The sequence below is a fragment of the Pipistrellus hanaki genome (genome assembly GCF_964339955.1).
Source record: "Pipistrellus hanaki genome assembly, chromosome: 2".
Lineage (NCBI taxonomy): Eukaryota > Metazoa > Chordata > Mammalia > Chiroptera > Vespertilionidae > Pipistrellus > Pipistrellus hanaki.
Window position 1 is genome coordinate 72,942,522 of NC_140504.1, and position 17,724 is coordinate 72,960,245.

At 40.4% G+C, this 17,724-nt stretch overlaps 1 long non-coding RNA gene across 3 annotated transcripts in view; it reads right to left on the bottom strand.

The window, feature by feature from the left end:
- Positions 1 to 11,486: 11,486 nt before the first annotated feature.
- LOC311618186 overlaps positions 11,487 to 17,724 on the bottom strand; it is a 51,540-nt gene continuing 45,302 nt past the window's right edge. For all 3 annotated transcript variants that reach the window (XR_014794252.1, XR_014794253.1, XR_014794254.1), the window contains one exon: positions 11,487 to 15,029. This is a non-coding gene — a long non-coding RNA (uncharacterized lncRNA). The remainder of the gene's footprint in view (positions 15,030 to 17,724) is intronic.

The window sequence follows — 17,724 nt, forward strand, 5'->3', positions numbered from 1 at the left end:
CTGCCCCTCCTGTAACTCTCTACTGCCCACTTGCATTTGGCTGCCCCACCCTTCTGCAGATCTGTGATCCAGTCATTAAGCAGTTGGTCATTATGCCTCAGGGCATAACAGGTAATTAGCATATTCCTCTCTTATTATATAGGACTAGAAGCCTGGTGCACAAAATTCATGCATGGGGGGACTCAGCCTGCACTCTCTCCAATTTGGAATGTCCGACTGCCAGGAATGTCCAACTGCCAGCCTAGACCAGCAGTCAGGCATCCCTCTCATAATCCCGGACCACTGGCTCCTAATCACTCACCTGTATGCCTGCCTGGTTGCCTCTAACTGCCCCTTGCTGCTGGCCAGATCACCCCCTACTGCCCCCTCCCTGCAGGCCTGGTCACTCCTAACTGTCCCCATGTTGGCTTGGTCATCTCTAACTGCCCCCCCCCGCCAACTGGTTGCCCCAACTATCAGCTTGGTCACCCCTAGTTGCCCCCCCGGCCTGGTCACCTTCAACTGTCCCCACCCACCAGCCTAATCACCCCTCACTGCCCCCCCATCAACCTACTTGCCCCCAATTGCTTCCTCTGCCGGCCTGGTTGCCCCCAACTGCACCCCCACACATTGGCCTGGTTGCCCCCTACCAGCCTGAGTCACCCCCAACTGTTTTCTCCCTGCCAGCCTGGTCACCCCTAGTTGCCCCCCAGCCAACCTGGTTGTCCCCAACTACTCCCCTCTGCTGGCTCTGTTACCCCTAACTGCTGCCCCTGCTGGCCTGGTTGCTCCCAATTGCAACCCCCCACTAGCCTGGTTGCCCTCAACAGCCCTCCCCCCTGCTGGCCTGTTCTCCCCCAAATGCCCCCCCCTCAGCCTGGTCATCCCATATGGCCTGCCTGCCAGCGTGGTTGCCCCACGCAGCCTGCTTGTTCAGTTGTTTGGTCATCCCTCTGGCTGGCCCTGGGCAGCTGGAAAGCTGAGGGGATTGGGGGACTCTGGAGGAAGCCGCACCAACAGGGTTGAGTGGACTGGGTGCCGCCATCTTTGAGGACATGACAGTCAATTAGCATATTCCCTCTTTATTGGCTGTGGGCACTGCCATCTTTTATGAGGTGTGATGGCAAATTAGCATATTCCCTCTTTGTTAGATAGGATATTCAGTCTTAACATATTAATCCACTGTCTATTGTATTTACTGCAAGTATTTTAACAGTTTATTGTTTATTTTTTTCTTTGTGAGGCTTTTGTATATTATAGAAGTTTTCTAAAGTTAAAAAATTTTATCTGGTTAGAATTAAAGTTTAATTCTTTAAACTGGTCATTTCAACTTGTTTGTAATTTGAGAGTTTCTTTTTAATATTTCAATTTATATACAGTAAATTCACTCATGGTGATTTACTATTCTATGGGTAATGAAAAAATAAATCAATCCCTATGATATCACCATAACTGTAGTAGAGAACAGTTCCATGATAGCAAAGAATTCCCTCATGTTCCCTCCTTATAGTCAAACCCTACCCTTAAGCCCTCATTCCTGGCAACTACTAACCTGTTTTTCACCCATATAGTGATGCCTTTCCAAAAATATATAATGGAATCAAAAACATGTAATCTTTGGGTGCTTTCAGTTAGCAAATTAAAGATCCAGTCTTATTGTTGTATGAGTTCATTCTTTTCCTGGCTGAGTCTATCACAGTTTGCTTACTCATTAACTAGTTGTTCCACTTTGGGCAAATATGGATGAAACTACTATAAACATTTTCATATAGATTTTTGTGTGAACAGAAGAAATGAACATATTAATTTCTCTTGGATAAATACTTAGAAGGATTTCTGAGTCATATGGTACATTTACGTTTAACTTTATGAGAAACCGTACAACTGTGGGGGTTTTGTTCAAGAAATTATAGATTTTTGCATACTTACCAGCAGTAACCCAAAAGTTGCAATTGCTCTAATCTTACTCAACATCTAACATCTATTACTTTTGCTAGCCATTTCAATAGCTATGAAATAGTACCTCATTTTTATTTCAATTTGCATTTCCCTGATGACTAATAAAGTTAAGCCTCTTTTCTTATGCTTTACTATCTGTGTATCTTCTTTGGAGAAGGGTGTGTTCAGAGCTTTGTTGTTGCTATGGGAACCACTGAGAACCTCAGGCTTCAAATACTCTAGAAAAACCTTCACTTAAGGGTGAGGACGGATTTCCTAAACAATTTTCTCAGTATCTAATTCACTCTGAGCCTTGTCTTCCCTTTGCACCAACTTCAAAAATGGTATGGGTACAGATTCTTACAATACCAAGAGTTTTCTCCTGGTGTTTGCTACTTTATACTTGATGGCCTGGTGCTGGGGGGTGGAATTAGTGAGGTTTAAGCCTCTATCTTGATTAAGACTCAGTGTTAGGTATATACTGTGTACCTGGGTCTGGAGTGTGTGTTATTCTAAGTGATCCTGCCCCTCCTCCAGCTATAGTTCCAGATGCAGTACAAATGTATACTTGTATCTCCATCAGAGATAGGTTTTTTTTCTATTCACTTCCTCAAGATGTCTTTGCATTTGCTTTTTACTAGTGCCTTATGGGCAACAACATCTGTTGCCCTCCGTAGACACAGAGACTCAGGATTTTGTTTCTTGGACAATATTGGGAAGAAGTGTCCTGCTGTGGTTTTGAACATTCAAGCCCTCCAGTCTTGGTGAGTGGGAACCCACACTGCTAAGCTCTTGCATAACCTCCATCCCTGCCACTGTGGCTCACTGTGCCAACACTCAGGAGACTAATGGCAAACATTGGCTGACAACTGACCATGTCGTGTGTCTACTTGTTTAGTACTTATACAAGGGTTGATACTCTAGGCAAAATACTTTCACACCTTTTTTTCCCCATGCTACATACCTATCCATGTGCCTCTTCCCCAGACTCCTTCTCTCCAAGATTCCATATTCCTCTTTTCACCACCACTCAAGAGTCCATGTAAATCTTAGCTCAGGCTGGTTCTCTCTCCACACAGTGGATGACCAAAGCTTTGCTCATTGGGAGAATTTTCCTTCACTATTGATTTTCAGGGTTATTCCAAGGGGGGCAGCAGGGCAGCAGTAATCCTTTTATAACTTTTCCCTATATATCAAGCCAACACATCCATGAAATAAGCTTCACTTTTTTTTTCATCGGTTGGCTGATTTTAAAGAATCCCCAATGAATGTAAGCTGAATGAGAGGCTCTGGTGCAAAAATTTTTGGTGCTATGTGTATGTGGATATGGACCATCTACTCGTGCCTGACCACAGATTTGCTACAATAATGGATTACCATTTGCTATCTGCCCAATGCTCTGCTCTACCCTGGGTCACAAGGTAAGACATTCCACCTTCACTCTTCCCCACTAGCAAGCCAAGAGCTATTTTTCAACAGGTTTAGGCTGCAGATGCATTACAATATCTGCGGCGTTACAATAATTGCAGATGGCATGGCCCTGTTTCAAAGCCATAGAAACCTATGATTATTTTCATAACCCCCACCTGGCCATCTTTTCCCACCACAGATACTTTCATTACCAAGAGGTCTGCTGGATTGCAGGCCCTTTCATTACCAAAAGGTCTGCTGGATTGCAGGCCCAATTGGTAGGGCTTGTCCTGCCCTGAGCCTCACTCAAGGCCATCTTCTGGGTCCATTAGGAAATGAGTCAGAACAGTATGACCAAGTATGAAATATGCTACCTCCGGAACCAAAGAGGCCACCTAGGCACTGTGCTTAACTCTTTCATTTAATTCTTTATTGATGAGACATGTTTCTTGATCCTTCTTCTGAATAGGTACAGAGAATAATTCATTTTTCAGATCAGTATTGCATGCTTTGTATCTGAGGTATTTTATTAATCTGGTCCAGAAAAGACACAGAAGCTATAATTGTAATTACCCTTTGCTTGAATTTTTTATTAGGTTTTTTTTTCTGTCTTAATTTTTTTTAATTGATTATGGTCTCTCATAATTGTCCTTATTCCCCCATTCCCATCCCAAACCCCTCCCTAGATATGCCCCCCATTTCCCCCCACTGTTGTCCATGGCCACTGGCTAGGCCCATATGTATGCACACAAGTCCTTTGGTTGATCTCTTCCCCTTACACAAGATGTGTTAAGGAGCTCTTCCTCTGTGTCCTTTGAATATTCAATGGTGGTATTAATATCTATCACCATCCCTCTATCCAACATGGGTATTAATTTTGGTTCACAGTGTTCCATCATTTCTCTCAAGCTTCCAAGAGCCGTCTTAGCAGCATATTAGCTCTATCTTTTGGGTTTTTGATAGGGTGTTAAATCCTATAGCCTGGAAGAGTGCTCTCATGTAAATAAAAATTCTATTTCCAAACTTGATATTCTTTCCCCACCTTGATCCAGCACTCTCAAGAAAGATGCACACATGTGCGCGCGCACACATACACACATACACACACACACACACACACACACACACACACACGCATCTTCCTGGCACAAACATCTTCCTGGCACCTGCCAATACAAATTAGCCTGGCCCAATAGTTCCTTGGACATGGAACCTCTTTGCCCCTTAGTAGGCCTAGCACACCTTGGCTGGGTTATGTTATGCATAACCCTCATTCTTGTCTGGTTTCCAGGAGTGTGTTGTCTCTCAAAACCCGGTGTCATCTTCAAGCAATGGGGAAGGTGATGACTAATACTTAAGAGAGTTAAGTAGGCTACTTCTGCAGGCCCAGAGTTTAAGGAAGTATGGGGATTCAAGATTTTTGAGAAAATAAATATAGATGCCCCATTCCAAGTCACAACATCCTAATGCTTTCTAACTGGGGCCCTAATCTCCATATAGTAAACTTGCTAGGGTTAAAAATTCAACCCTCTCTAAAGTTCCACTACCCTCATAATTAAGGCCTGGAATTGATCCTCAACTTGTTCTTATTATAGTTGTAGGAGATAAAAATTTTCTTTGTATACTGCCAAGAATGTTCCCTGGCTTGTACACTTTACCTTAATTTAATGATTAACCACCCTTAGCTTTTGTCTTTCTCCAATGCATTGCTTGCACACAGCAAAAGTCATCTGATTCTACTGGCCTTATAATTCTACTTCACCAGAACCTCTCAAATGCCTGAGATATTGCCCCTGCCATGGATTCTCTCTCACTGTACCCTATCCCAGTTTACCACTTGTGGAACTGCACTGCTACATCATGCCATGGTCTATCAGTGTCCCACCCACTACCAGGGATGGTATTCTCATTTCCCTCGCAGCCAGCAGGTGATCCAGCTCCAAAATTCCATTGCAGAGTCTGGTTCCTCAGTTCACTCCAGGCACCAACTAGTATTTAAGTTGGGTTCCCCAGAAAACATATTCTAATGCTGCACAATACCTATAAGGGAGAGAAGAATGAGGACTGGGCAGAGGGAGAAGCTGAACAGCAGTTCAGTTATTCCAGAGCCCTTGCAAATCCTTCAAGATGCCCGACAGCTAAAATGGCTCTTCAGAGTTTTCTATAATTGAGGCAAGGAGGCTGGGTCTTTGTACACCCATTTAGATCAATTATTTAACGTGAGCTTCTCCACGGAAAGCGTATGACCTTGAGCAAGGCTGCACCATTTATTTTAGAGCAATTTCCAGAGAGATTCTCATCAGCCAATACTCTCCTCAGATGTGTGAATGAGTGCCACACACTTGCAGAGGAATCTGCGTCACATACACAACAGTCACCACTGACTTCCACAACAATAACAAGATAGTATTTGGGAAAGATGTTCATGAAAGTCAGCATAATGAACAGGTAGAAGAATAATTTACATCATATCTATATTATAATTTATATTATAGTATCAGTGGAGAGATTAATCACTAGTAAATAAAAACAGGAGGGACCAAACAAACTCCGGCCAAGAAGAAACCTTCCGATAGCACAAGATATGTTCCATCAGCTGCACCACCTCCCCACCCCTGAATCTGTCTCCACCTTTAAGTTGGTGCACTGGCCTACACAGTTCTACCTGCCACCCTTCCACACCTCACTCACTATGTTTTGCCTCCAGGGCAGGGACAGTTCTCAGATTCCAAAATGGATATTGTTTCATACAATTATACACCAACTACTGTTCAATCAGCTCTCTGCTTTTATTGGGAAAAACTAGAAAATAGAAAAGATTTGGGGAGGGGGTCTGGTTTCTGGTGCCACATGTAAGGAACTCAGAAGTCAGCATTAATCTTAACAAGTAAAAAGCTGAACAGCTGAAAAATCAACAACTCACCTTGGATCTGTAACAGGCAAGGGCACCTGGCAAACCGCTGCCCACAAGATCAGAGAGACAGGTGAATACAGAGAATTATGGCTTCCAAGAGCTCACCTAGGGCAGTGGTCTGCAAACCTCGGCTCGAGAGTCTGCCGCTCTGTTGACTAATGAGTTTGCTGACCACTGGCCTAGGAAATCGAGTGCAGGCAGGAAACATGAAACTGCAATTGACGAATTGAAGGCCCAGCAGGGACAGGTCTGACCTCAGGCAATCCAGTCATAGGGGTACCCCACAATATTGTGAGATTTACCTCCAGGAGCTTGACCAGATTCCCTCAGAAATATTGGAGAAACATCACCTTCTCTTCTGGCAAAGGGAGAAGAGCCATTCTGAAATATCCCAGAATACTCTGTTCTTCTTTAAAAGGTCTGCCCTCAGGAGAAGGTAATTAAGCTGAGCCTAACCTGCTGGGTATTATAGAGCCTAAGTGAACTGGGGGATGGGAAAAACTTAACTCCAGTCAGCTCTAGCCATACTGTTCCACCTAAAGGGAGAGAAAAAAAACCCTGAGAAACACTTGTGAAGTTCACAGTCCAAGGGCAGAGCCTCACTAAAAGACAGACCTAATAATAGGACTACAGGACATTTATTCTCCCTCCATACCTTGCCACCATATTACTAAAGGCCTATTCATAGCATTTCCTTTTGCCTGGTACATCATGTACAGCTATCAGGAAAAAATTACAAGGCATACAAAAAAAGGCAAGAAACAACTTGAAAAGACAGAACAAACATCGAAAACAGACATTAGACATGGTAGGGATATTGGGATTTAAAACTGTTATTAATATGCTAAGAGCTTTAATGGATAAAGTAGACAGCATGCAAGAACAGATGGATATGAACACAGGGGTGCATATATTCTTTCTGATGAGTGTATCAGGTTTCTTAACAAGTAAAAAGCTGACTAGCTGAAAAATCAACAACTCATCTTGTATTTGTAACATGCAAGGATGCCGAGCAAACCGCTGCCCCCAAGATAAGAGAGACAGACAATGAATACAGGAAGTGTATCTTAGGATATTCCTAGAAGTGGGATCACTGGGTCAAATGGGGGTTCCATTTTTTTAATTTTTAAGGGAAATTCCATACTATGTTCATATCAGCACAATTTATAATACCTAAGATTTGTAAACAGCCTAAGTTCCCATCAGCAGATGAATGGGGGGAAACAAACAAACAAACAAAAAACAGGTACATTTACACAATGGAATACTACGTGGCAATAAAAAATAAAGAATTCTTATCATTTGCAACAGCATGGATGAACCTAGAGCGTATTATGCTGAGTGAAATAAGCCAGTCAGAGAAAATAAGCATCACATGATCTCACTCATATGTGGAATCTAATGAACCAAATAAACTGATATTCAAAAATAGACCCAAAAACATAGAAGCATGAAGAAACTATTGAACCTCAGAGGGAAGGCAGGAGAGGATGGGTGGAAGGAGATCAACCAATGAACTCGTATGCACATATGCATAACCCCTGGACCCGGACAAAGGAGTGGTGAGGGTCTAAGGAGAAGGGGAGGATAGAAGTGGGTTCAAAGAGGTTAATGTGGGAGAAAGGAGGACTTACTTATGTAATGCTTTCAACAATAAAGATGTTTTTAAAAGAAAGAAAAGCTTAATTTTAACTAAGAAAAGGAAGAAAGGAAGGAAGGAAGGAAGGAAGGAAGGAAGGAAGGAAGGAAGGAAGGAAGGAAGGAAGGAAGGATGGGTATGTAAGTAGAGAGAAAGAAATCATAAGTAAGAACCAAAAGGAAATACTAGAGATCAAAAACTCTGTAACAGAAAGAAGAATGCTTTTGATGGGCTTATTAGTAGACTGAACATAGCTAAGGAAAGAATCTCTGCTTTGAGAATATATCAATAGAAATCTCCAAAGCTGTAAAGCAAAAAGAACAATTACTTTTAAAAACAGAATATCCAAGGACTCTGGGCAATTACAAAAGGCATAACATATTGTATGCACAACCAGAAGGAAAAGAGAAGGAACAGAAGAAATGTAAGAAAAAATAATGACAGAGTTCTTCAAAATTAATATCAGACACCAACCCACAGATCCAGGAAGCTCAGGGAACACCAAGCAGAATAAATACCAAAGAGAAGAGACTGAAATTACTTGAGTAGATTAACCAGCATAGGTTATTATAGGAAGGAACACTCAAAAATTCTGCAGCCTAGGTGATTTTGACCAGTTTTCATCATCCAATTTAATGAATAATCTACTCTAGTCAGAGACTCTGAGATCTACGAGTCTCACTTCTCCTGTTTGCCACGCAATAAATAAATAAATAAAATTCTTAACCCCGCTAATGACAGGAACAGCATCATTTTAAGTAGAGTCAAATGGTGGTTTCTGAACTTTAGTGAAGCCAGAGATAAAATATCTTTCTATACAAAAAGTATAGAAGTTATTATATTATAAACTAGAGGCCCAGTGCATGAAATTCGTGCATGGGGCGGGGGGGGGGGGGGGGGTAATGGTTTCCCTCAGCCCAACCTGCACCCTCTCCAATCTGGGACCCCTTGAGAGATGTTAAATTGCCCATTTAGACCCGATCCCACTGCTCACTGTTCACTCTGGCCATTATTTCTGTTTGGTTTTATTTATCTGCTATAATTGAAACTTTATAGCCTTGAGTGGAGGCCTAGGCCAGCCAGGACAGGTGGAAAGCTTTGCTTCCTCCATTGCCAGGGGCAATCCTAGCTTACTCTCTCCAGCTCCATGGCTGCCACCATTTTTCTTGGGATTTATCTTCTATAATTGAAACTTTGTATCCTTGAGTGGAACCTAGGCCAGCTAGGGCAGGCGGAAAGCTTGGCTTCTGTTGCCGGGAAAACCCAAGCCTCCAACTGCTCTTTTGGCTGCAACCATCTTGGTTGGGGTTAATTTGCATACTCACTCTGATTGGCTGGTGGGTGAGGCTGGTGGGCATGGCTTAAGCAGAATGATGGTTAATTTGCATATTACTCTTTTATTAGGTGGGATGTTTTATTAACCCACCCAAGGCCAACTTTCAACTCATGAGAACTGGCAATATGGACTTAACTTACTCTTTAAATTTAAATAAATCTAAGTTCAAGTCCTGGCTCTGCTACCTAATAGATTTGTTTTTAAGGAGAGATTATTTAACGTGCATAGAGGTGTTAATGATAGCTATTTCATTAAGTTGCAATTATAATATCTCGCAATAGCATAAGCAAATAGGTTTGGATCTGGCACTGAGTAGAAAGTCTTTAATTAATGATACCTGTAATAATCAAGGTTATAGTATATACCAATTATTATTATTTGCATTAATATTAGTCACTGTGTGAGCAATCTCCTTTCTCAGTGTTCTTGGGTTGTCAGAACACAGCCTAACAGAAGCAGAAGTCAGTGCTTTAGTGTTTTAAATTGTGGCCCTCCAGAGGACCAGCAACACAACTGTGCTTGTTTAATGTGGTTTGTTCTGCCCCATATGTGTGTGGGCTTTTAATAAATGCTATTTGATGATGATGATGAGTTCCTGGAGACAGAGCTGTGTTCAGCAGAGTCACTACATTATGCTTGGCCTTACTTTCTGCTTCTCAACTCCAGGAATGCTCTTGTGAGCAGTACAGAAACATCTGAAATTTCCATTTGAGGTGAAGTTCCACCGCCAGCAAGCCTCACGAAGGGAGTCCTTAACCATCACCCTTTTTTCTTGTGGCTTCTTCCAAATTAACCCTCAGTAGGGCTTTCTGAGCAGGCGTTCCTGGACATCTCCTCAGTCCTGCTCATTCTGCAGCAGTGCTATCTGCCACGTTTCCCTCAAAAGCAAGGAGCTAACAGCTGCTGAGCTCAGTGGGCCAACTCCCAAAGTCCAATTGATAAAGAAGAGTTTATTACAACTCCACCAAAAGGAAAAACAAACCAGACCAAGGACTTCAGTCCCTAATAGATACAAAATGAGCTTCAGCTCCAGGGACCCAAACAGGGTTTTAACTTTTTTGAAATGTTTGCATTAAAAACAGTGATACATTAAGCACCAAGCTTGAAAACTAAAATCAAAAGAAAAGACTTTTTCCTTCCCCATAACTTACTTGAAAGTGACTGGGACTCATGATGGGCATGTCATCCTCTGGGATCAAGCCATTTCAAAGAGCACAATCTCCTTTTCACAGATAGTTCGCTTTCCAATCCACAAGGGCCTTTGACTAAGTTTTGTGTTGGTAAGTCCTCCTCACTACTAGAAAACTATATCTACCAAATGGTATTTGAATTAAAAAATGTCTTTTGTTTCAAATGTATCCACTTGTTTTTAGAAAATAAAGAATTTCTTCTTGGGTGAAATGTCAACTTTCTTTTCTTTTTTTAATATATTTTTTTTATTGATTTTCTACAGAAAGGAAGGGAGAGGGATAGAGAGTTAGAAACATCGATGAGAGAGAAACATCGACCAGCTGCCTCCTGCACAACCCCCACGGGGGATGTGCCCGCAACCAATGTACATGCCCTTGACCAGAATCGAACCTGGGACCCTTCAGTCCGCAGACCGACGCTCTATCCACTGAGCCAAACCGGTTTTGGCGAATTGTCAACCTTCTTACCTATAAAATTTCTACCCTTCTGCCCAAGAGTTGTAGTTGCAAAGGGTCTAGTGACCCCTGGCACACCCTTTCCAAGGAAGATGCTTTGGACAAAGTGCTGTAAATGAACAATGCTTCCTTTCAGACAACCTGAGTTCTCTAAACACAGAGATGGCTGTGATGCTTTGCCAGATCAAGAGAGAGCCCTGTGTTTAACAGTGGTGACCTGGACTTGCAGCAACGTTATGAGCTTTGCAGACAGCCTGCCTATGCAGGCTTAGACCTGGTTTCCAAGGTTCATTGAAACTATTGCCTGAAATATCAGGGAAGAGTGAAAAGATATTTGAGAGAGCAGAAAGACATATAATCATATCTGGGGGCAGGAACAACTGTGCCTGCCCTTGGAAAACAACAACAAGACTATGAGTTTAATATTGCAAAGGTCACAGAAATAAGAAATCTTGCCTTATTATACCTAAGTTTGTGTTCCCTCTTATACTCCAAGCCACTCTTTTATCCTTAATCAAATTTTACAGCCACTTGATCAATCATTTCATCAAGTTTTTAAATTCATTCAGAGACTTTGCAATAATATTCCAAATATTTTTTTTTTTTTTTTTTTTTTTTGCATTGTGGATAAGTTTGTTGTTGTTACTGGCAATGTGTGTAGGAACTAGTCCTGGTGACCTCTCTGTGAACCCACCAAAAAGTCAAAATTTGCAATTTCTTGTTCAGTGTAAAGCTAAGCTTTGACCTTGGGGACTTTGTTGTGGTGGCTTTCCCCAGGAAATCAAAGAGACTGGTCATTTCCCAAGTCCCCAGCAGCAATTCTGTTATAAAAATCTCTCAGGGGCCTCTGAGTAAGCATCTTTCAACTTAATGGTTCAAGTATAAGTTTTCATTGGTATACAGAGACTATAATCTAAATCTCAAGTCTTTCAAGAGGTGACAGGAAGACAAAAGGGAACTAATTTCTGCAAAGAGGAGGTGGGGTGAGATAATATAAAACCTAATAAAAGGTGGTCTGTTTGTACTGAATGACCATATCATCTTCCCATCTTTTTGGAATGTCTCATTTCTTTTGTTGGGTCCCTTCCATTGTTCTTGCTGGCTCTTCTCATGTAGAGAGCAAATACTTTCTCTGCCAATTACAATTGAGTCTCTTACACCTCTGTGGGAACATTCTGTAGGTTGGACTTAATTTCCATTTACTTGGATGCCCTTCCTGTTGACCTTATTTTCCTTGTGTCTCGCTTATCAGCCCTCCCTAAGAAATTACATACTGCTAATCTACACCTCACTCCGATATTGACATAACTTTTGTCACCAGCGGTTCTACTTGTCAAAAGCAGTTGTGTGTGCTATCAGATGTCCAGAGCTCAGCAGATTATCTTTATAATAAACTTCAGGAAGATGCTCAATTTGTAGATTTATTCATCCAAACCCTTCTCATCTTGTTTACCCAACCCATGGGACCACTTCCCTCTTTCAGAACCACATGATTTTGTGAGGGCCAGGATTAGCCTCTACTTATTGAATGAACACTCATTTTCCAAAACTTTGTTAGAGAAACAAAACATAAATCATTAACATAGCCAAAAAGAACCCTGCAGCTTTAGTCTAAAAATATTATGTCTCAAACAAAGAATCTGAGGTCCAGACAGGTAAAGTAATTTTTTTCAACTCATCCTGCAATGATGTGGTGGTAGGACTAAAACAAGAAAACAATTCTTATCACAACTGCTGGGCTTTCGTATGTTTTATGGGCTTCCAGTTTATTTGTGATGTCAACTTTAATTCCATAACATCATAACCCCAAAACATTTCCATATAAACTTACATGGTCCCCTCTAGTTAAAATATTTTATGCTGTTTGATAAATGCTTATTGATGCCTCATCTTCCTAAGATTTTCCACAGAAGCAAACTTTAAATAGAAAGCTAATAAATTATTTTATTCTTTTCGTTGTTCAAATTCTCACTGACCTCATAGGTACTGGGAAATCTTCCCTCGTAGCAGTCCTACAAAAGTCATAAAGCAGCACACAGACTGCAGTGACCTTATTGAATTCAGAACAGCATGTGACAGGAAGCCTGTAAGGAGTAAGCCTCAGAACCATATGTAAGAGTTGAAAGATGGTAACTCTTATTTTGACTAGTAACAATTAGGGTAAATTAGGCTGAGTAAATCATGCAGCTTGTCCAGAACTTTCATCCAAACTAATCCATTCACTACTGAACACATGTGTCTCAAATCTGGTCCAGAGTTCCTCCAAAGTACATGTGTGTTTTATCCATACAACTTTCACTTAGTGGAATAACTACAGTGTGCAGAACAGAGGAACTTAGGGAAGAAATAAGAGGCACAGTCCCTTATAGAGTATTAGGAACACAGCCCTCAAACGCAACTGCCTTTATCCAGGTGTCTCGTCTTTTGACTTGGACTAAATATATTCCAAGGTTGTTGGAAAGGTGTATATGCAGAGCATCACCTACTTCAAATTTTTTTATCTCCATACTTATTCCATACTGAAGTACATTCTTGCTTCTGGCAAGTGACTCCTCTTCTTCAGATCTTTTGAGTCAGTACCTTAACTTCTTGTATTGGTAATCCAAGACCTTTAACTTAGAAAACAAAATATTATCTGATCCTGCCTGAGTCCTTAAGTCCTTAAAGGTTTTTTAATTTCCTTGTCCAGGTTTCCTGTCCCTGCAGCCTTCATTCTTATTGATTTTAACCCAAGATGCATACTTGTTCTCCCCTTGCTCTGCCTATGGATTTGACCTATGATGCTTTGACATGGTCATTGCTAGCACCATTCTGACTTTCCAGTATCTTCTATTCCTGATGGTTGAGAAAGATATTCATGTTGACAAACAAGAATACATGTGAGTGAGGTCTTAAAGAATATCAGGCTGGGGATAAAACCTCTGGAGCATGATAAAAAAATCATGCAGTAAGATTAAAAATTGTTCTACATTGAGGAGAACCTGCTAAACTCTGACTTTCAAACAATCCAAACATTTTTTTTAAACATGCTCAACCTTTTGTCAGAATATTAAAAGTCATTCAAGCAAACTTAGAGAAGAAATTTGATCTAAAAAATTCCTAGATGTCTGTCCTGAGGTCAGTATACATACAAATTATTTCCTGCAGTCTATATATTCAATTCCAAAATATCACACCAATGATCCCAGAGCAATGATAGTCTTTTATTCATGATTTAAGATTAAAATGGCCCTTGGCCTTGTGTAAACTAAAATAGGAGCAGATACTGATATACATTGAAATAATTTTTAATACTAAAAGCTTTATTTTTTAATTTTCCAGGAAAAACTAATTAACTAGACATTAAATTCTAACATTTCAGTTTTAAAATAAAGAATACAATGGAAATTCATTATAACTGATTTGTTAAATGACTTTTGTATACCTGAGAACTGTCAGTTCCCTAAAATATGACTGTATGAAGATGTCATCACTTATCCTACATTTACCAGTAACTGTACTTACTCAAGTAATTTGAAGTCTTTAAACCTTATGTGCAAAATAGAGTGTAAGATGTTCAACTAAATAACTTTTAAAGTCCCTTCCAATTGTGAAATAATTTGATTATATAAATTCTATAATACTATTTGTGTGTCACCCCAATATTAATCCTGTCCTCTGGTAATAACAGAAAGAAAGAAGAAAAAAAAACATAAGCACAAAATGAAGTCTCAGATGATGTCTCCAGTGTGCTCAAAGCCTGTGATTCTCATTGACTCTAAAAGGAGTTTTGCAGATGTGGAAGGAAGAACATAAATAGTGTGCCTCTGTGAAGTGAAACTGAGTGAACCAGCCAGCTGCACCCAGAGTGACTTCACTTGAACTATGCTTTGGTACCTCGTTCGCAAACCAGCTGTGCCACAATCCCTGATCCAATTTTATTTGCAACAAGAAAGTGTTAGGAGATAAAAAGGAAACTATTTACCTGTAGGAGATTAGAGATTGAAAGATAACACAACTAACTTGCAAGTCATTGGTAATTACAGGAAATTTCTCAAACAAATATTTGCTAGGCTTTTCTGTGTTTTGTGGATTTGTTTTTCACTTTACCTTGGAGCAATATTCAGTAGAGCATCTGCTGTGTACCAGATTCTGAAGAAATAGAAGGCATAGCTTTTGTCTTCAATTCTGTAGGAGAAATAAAACATACACAAATAGATACAGTATAATACTATATGGATTGGCCCACATATTGCTGATACAATATTCTCTAACAACTCCAGATAGATTTTTGGCTAATCACCATCAAGTCATTTTGACATAAATCACATAAATATAAATGATACAATCACACACACACACACACACACACACACACACACACACACGCCAAGAAGTATGACCATTGTAAATAAATATTTTTAAAAAGACATTAGTGAACTAGATAAACTTGGTGATGAAAATTCAGTGAGTCATGTAATTATAACCCTAATGACCTTGCTTTATCTCATTAATAAAAATGTCAGCATTGGTTGTTCTAGCAGAGATTAGTACAAGGTTCTCCCTCCTCCCAACTGGTGGGCGGAGTTATGACATTACTGGCACCTGTCACAGAGACATCTCCAAGACATTGAGCCATCAATCAGTGCCTGCCAAAGTGTCCTGGAGCCCACCCTTTCCTGTTCTGCCCTGGGTCCAACCCTCTCCTGTTCCTCCCCTTAAAAAGACCCCCAGACCAACCACGTGCTGCTGATCCTCCATGCCCAGGTGGCAGCCCGGCTGAGTCCATGCCCCCTCCCAACTTCTTCAATTCTGATTTATCTACCTCCATAATGAGTCCCGCTCATTACTGGGGAATAAACTTTACTTTAAAACTCCTTGGTGGTCAGTTTCCTGCACCTCAAACCTTACAATTAGTAAACTTAGATATTACATTCATGCCCCTCTATTAAGTGAAATGTTTCTTGAAAACACTAAACTGAATGCAAAATGGATGACTTTACCCCAAACATACTGCTCCTTGGAATTACAAATAATCTTGTTTAAAACTTGAAGCATTACAATTCCTCATTGTCACTGTATTTTTATCCAACTAGTTTTTAATGGGATATTTATTATTTTTAGTGGAAATAGTATATTTAATAGAAAACACAAAATAAACTTGAATTTCTGTATATATACAATTTAAGCTTCCTTATAAAATTGACCACATAAATATAGCTCCATTCCCCCCAAAATATGCTAAGATGTCAGAAGAAGAAGAAAAACATGTAGATCTTAGAAAGACAACAATAATGAGAAAGAAAACAACAGAGTATAAGAAATTTCAACAACTTTTTGGAAAGCTGATAGAGCAATTGCAATTGAAGGAGTAGTAACTAAATTAACTATAGACACACCTTGGAAATTGGCAGGTTCAGTTCCGGATCATTATAATAAAATGAGTATCACTAGAAAGTAAGTCATATCCATTTTTCTGGTAGAGGGTCTTACCTTCAATTTGTAAAAAACAAAACATCTGTGATGCACAATAAAATGAGGTGTGCCTGTACAATCTGAAATGCTGGAAAAGTCAGGCTCCTTAGAAGCAAAGACCTAAATAGGGATCCCTGCATAAATGATTTATTAGGGAAATGCTCTCAGGAATAACATGTAAGAGCAACGAGGGAATCAGGCTACAGCAGAAGAAAAGGCTAAGCAAACATGATTTTGAAGGAAGTCTAGTTTCAGCCTGATCTAACAGAGGGCTCTGGGGTGTAATGTGTACCCCTATGCTCAGAGCAGCAGCAGCACAATTTACAGTAGCTAAGATCTGGAAACAGGCCAAGGGCCTACCAGTAGATGAGTGGATAGAAAAGATCTGGTACATTTGCACAATTAAATATGATGCAGCAGTAAAAAAGAAGGACCTCTTACCCTTTGAGACAGCACGGAGGGACCTGGGGAGCATTATGCTGAGCAAGATAATCCAGTAGAGAAAGGCAAGTATCACATGATATCCACTCATTTGTGAACAAAATGAACTAAATTGACCGAGACAGAGATGAAACAGACTATCCAGGGAAGGTGGAGGGTGAGGAGATGTTGGGGTGGGGCTGGGAAGAGATTAACCAAAGAATTTATATGCATATATACATAACCCAAGGACACAGACAATAGTGGTGTAAAGGACTGGGAGTGGAGGTCAATGGGGGGGGGGGGGGGGGGGGCGGCGAGGAAGTGGGACATCTGTAATACTTGCAACAATAAAGATAAAGTTAAAAGAAAGGTTATCACATAATCCCATTCAGACAGAAGGAGGCTGGTCTATTTAATGCCCTGAGTCAATTACTCCCTCACCAGGAGGCCACCTCAGGCAAAGGGAGAAAAATCTAATCTCTTATGTGTCTCTGGGCAAAGAGATCCCCCTTGGCCAAGGACTATCTTTCAAAAAAGTGTGTGGTATATGCCATTAGCAGCCAGCATTTACAACAACTGGGGGCTGATGTATACCCTAGTAAAGGGAATCAGGGCAAAATACCGTCAGCATTCTTCATGTCCTGGAAAGGATAAAGCAGGACAGTGTGAGATTTCATCACACTACTCAAAATGATGCACAATTTAAAACTTATGAATTGTTTGTTTCTAGGATTTTCCGTTTAATATTTTCAGACCATGCCTAACCATGGATGACTGAAATTGTGGAACGAAAAACCATGGATATGGGGGACTACTGTATCTAATAAAGGACTTGTATCCAGAATATGAAAAGAACTCTGATCCAATTTAAAAAAAACAAAAAACAAAAAAAAACAATCCAATTTAAAAAAAATAGGCAAAATATTTGAAAAGACACTACACCAAGGAAATATATGGATGGCAAATAGGCACATAAAAACATGCT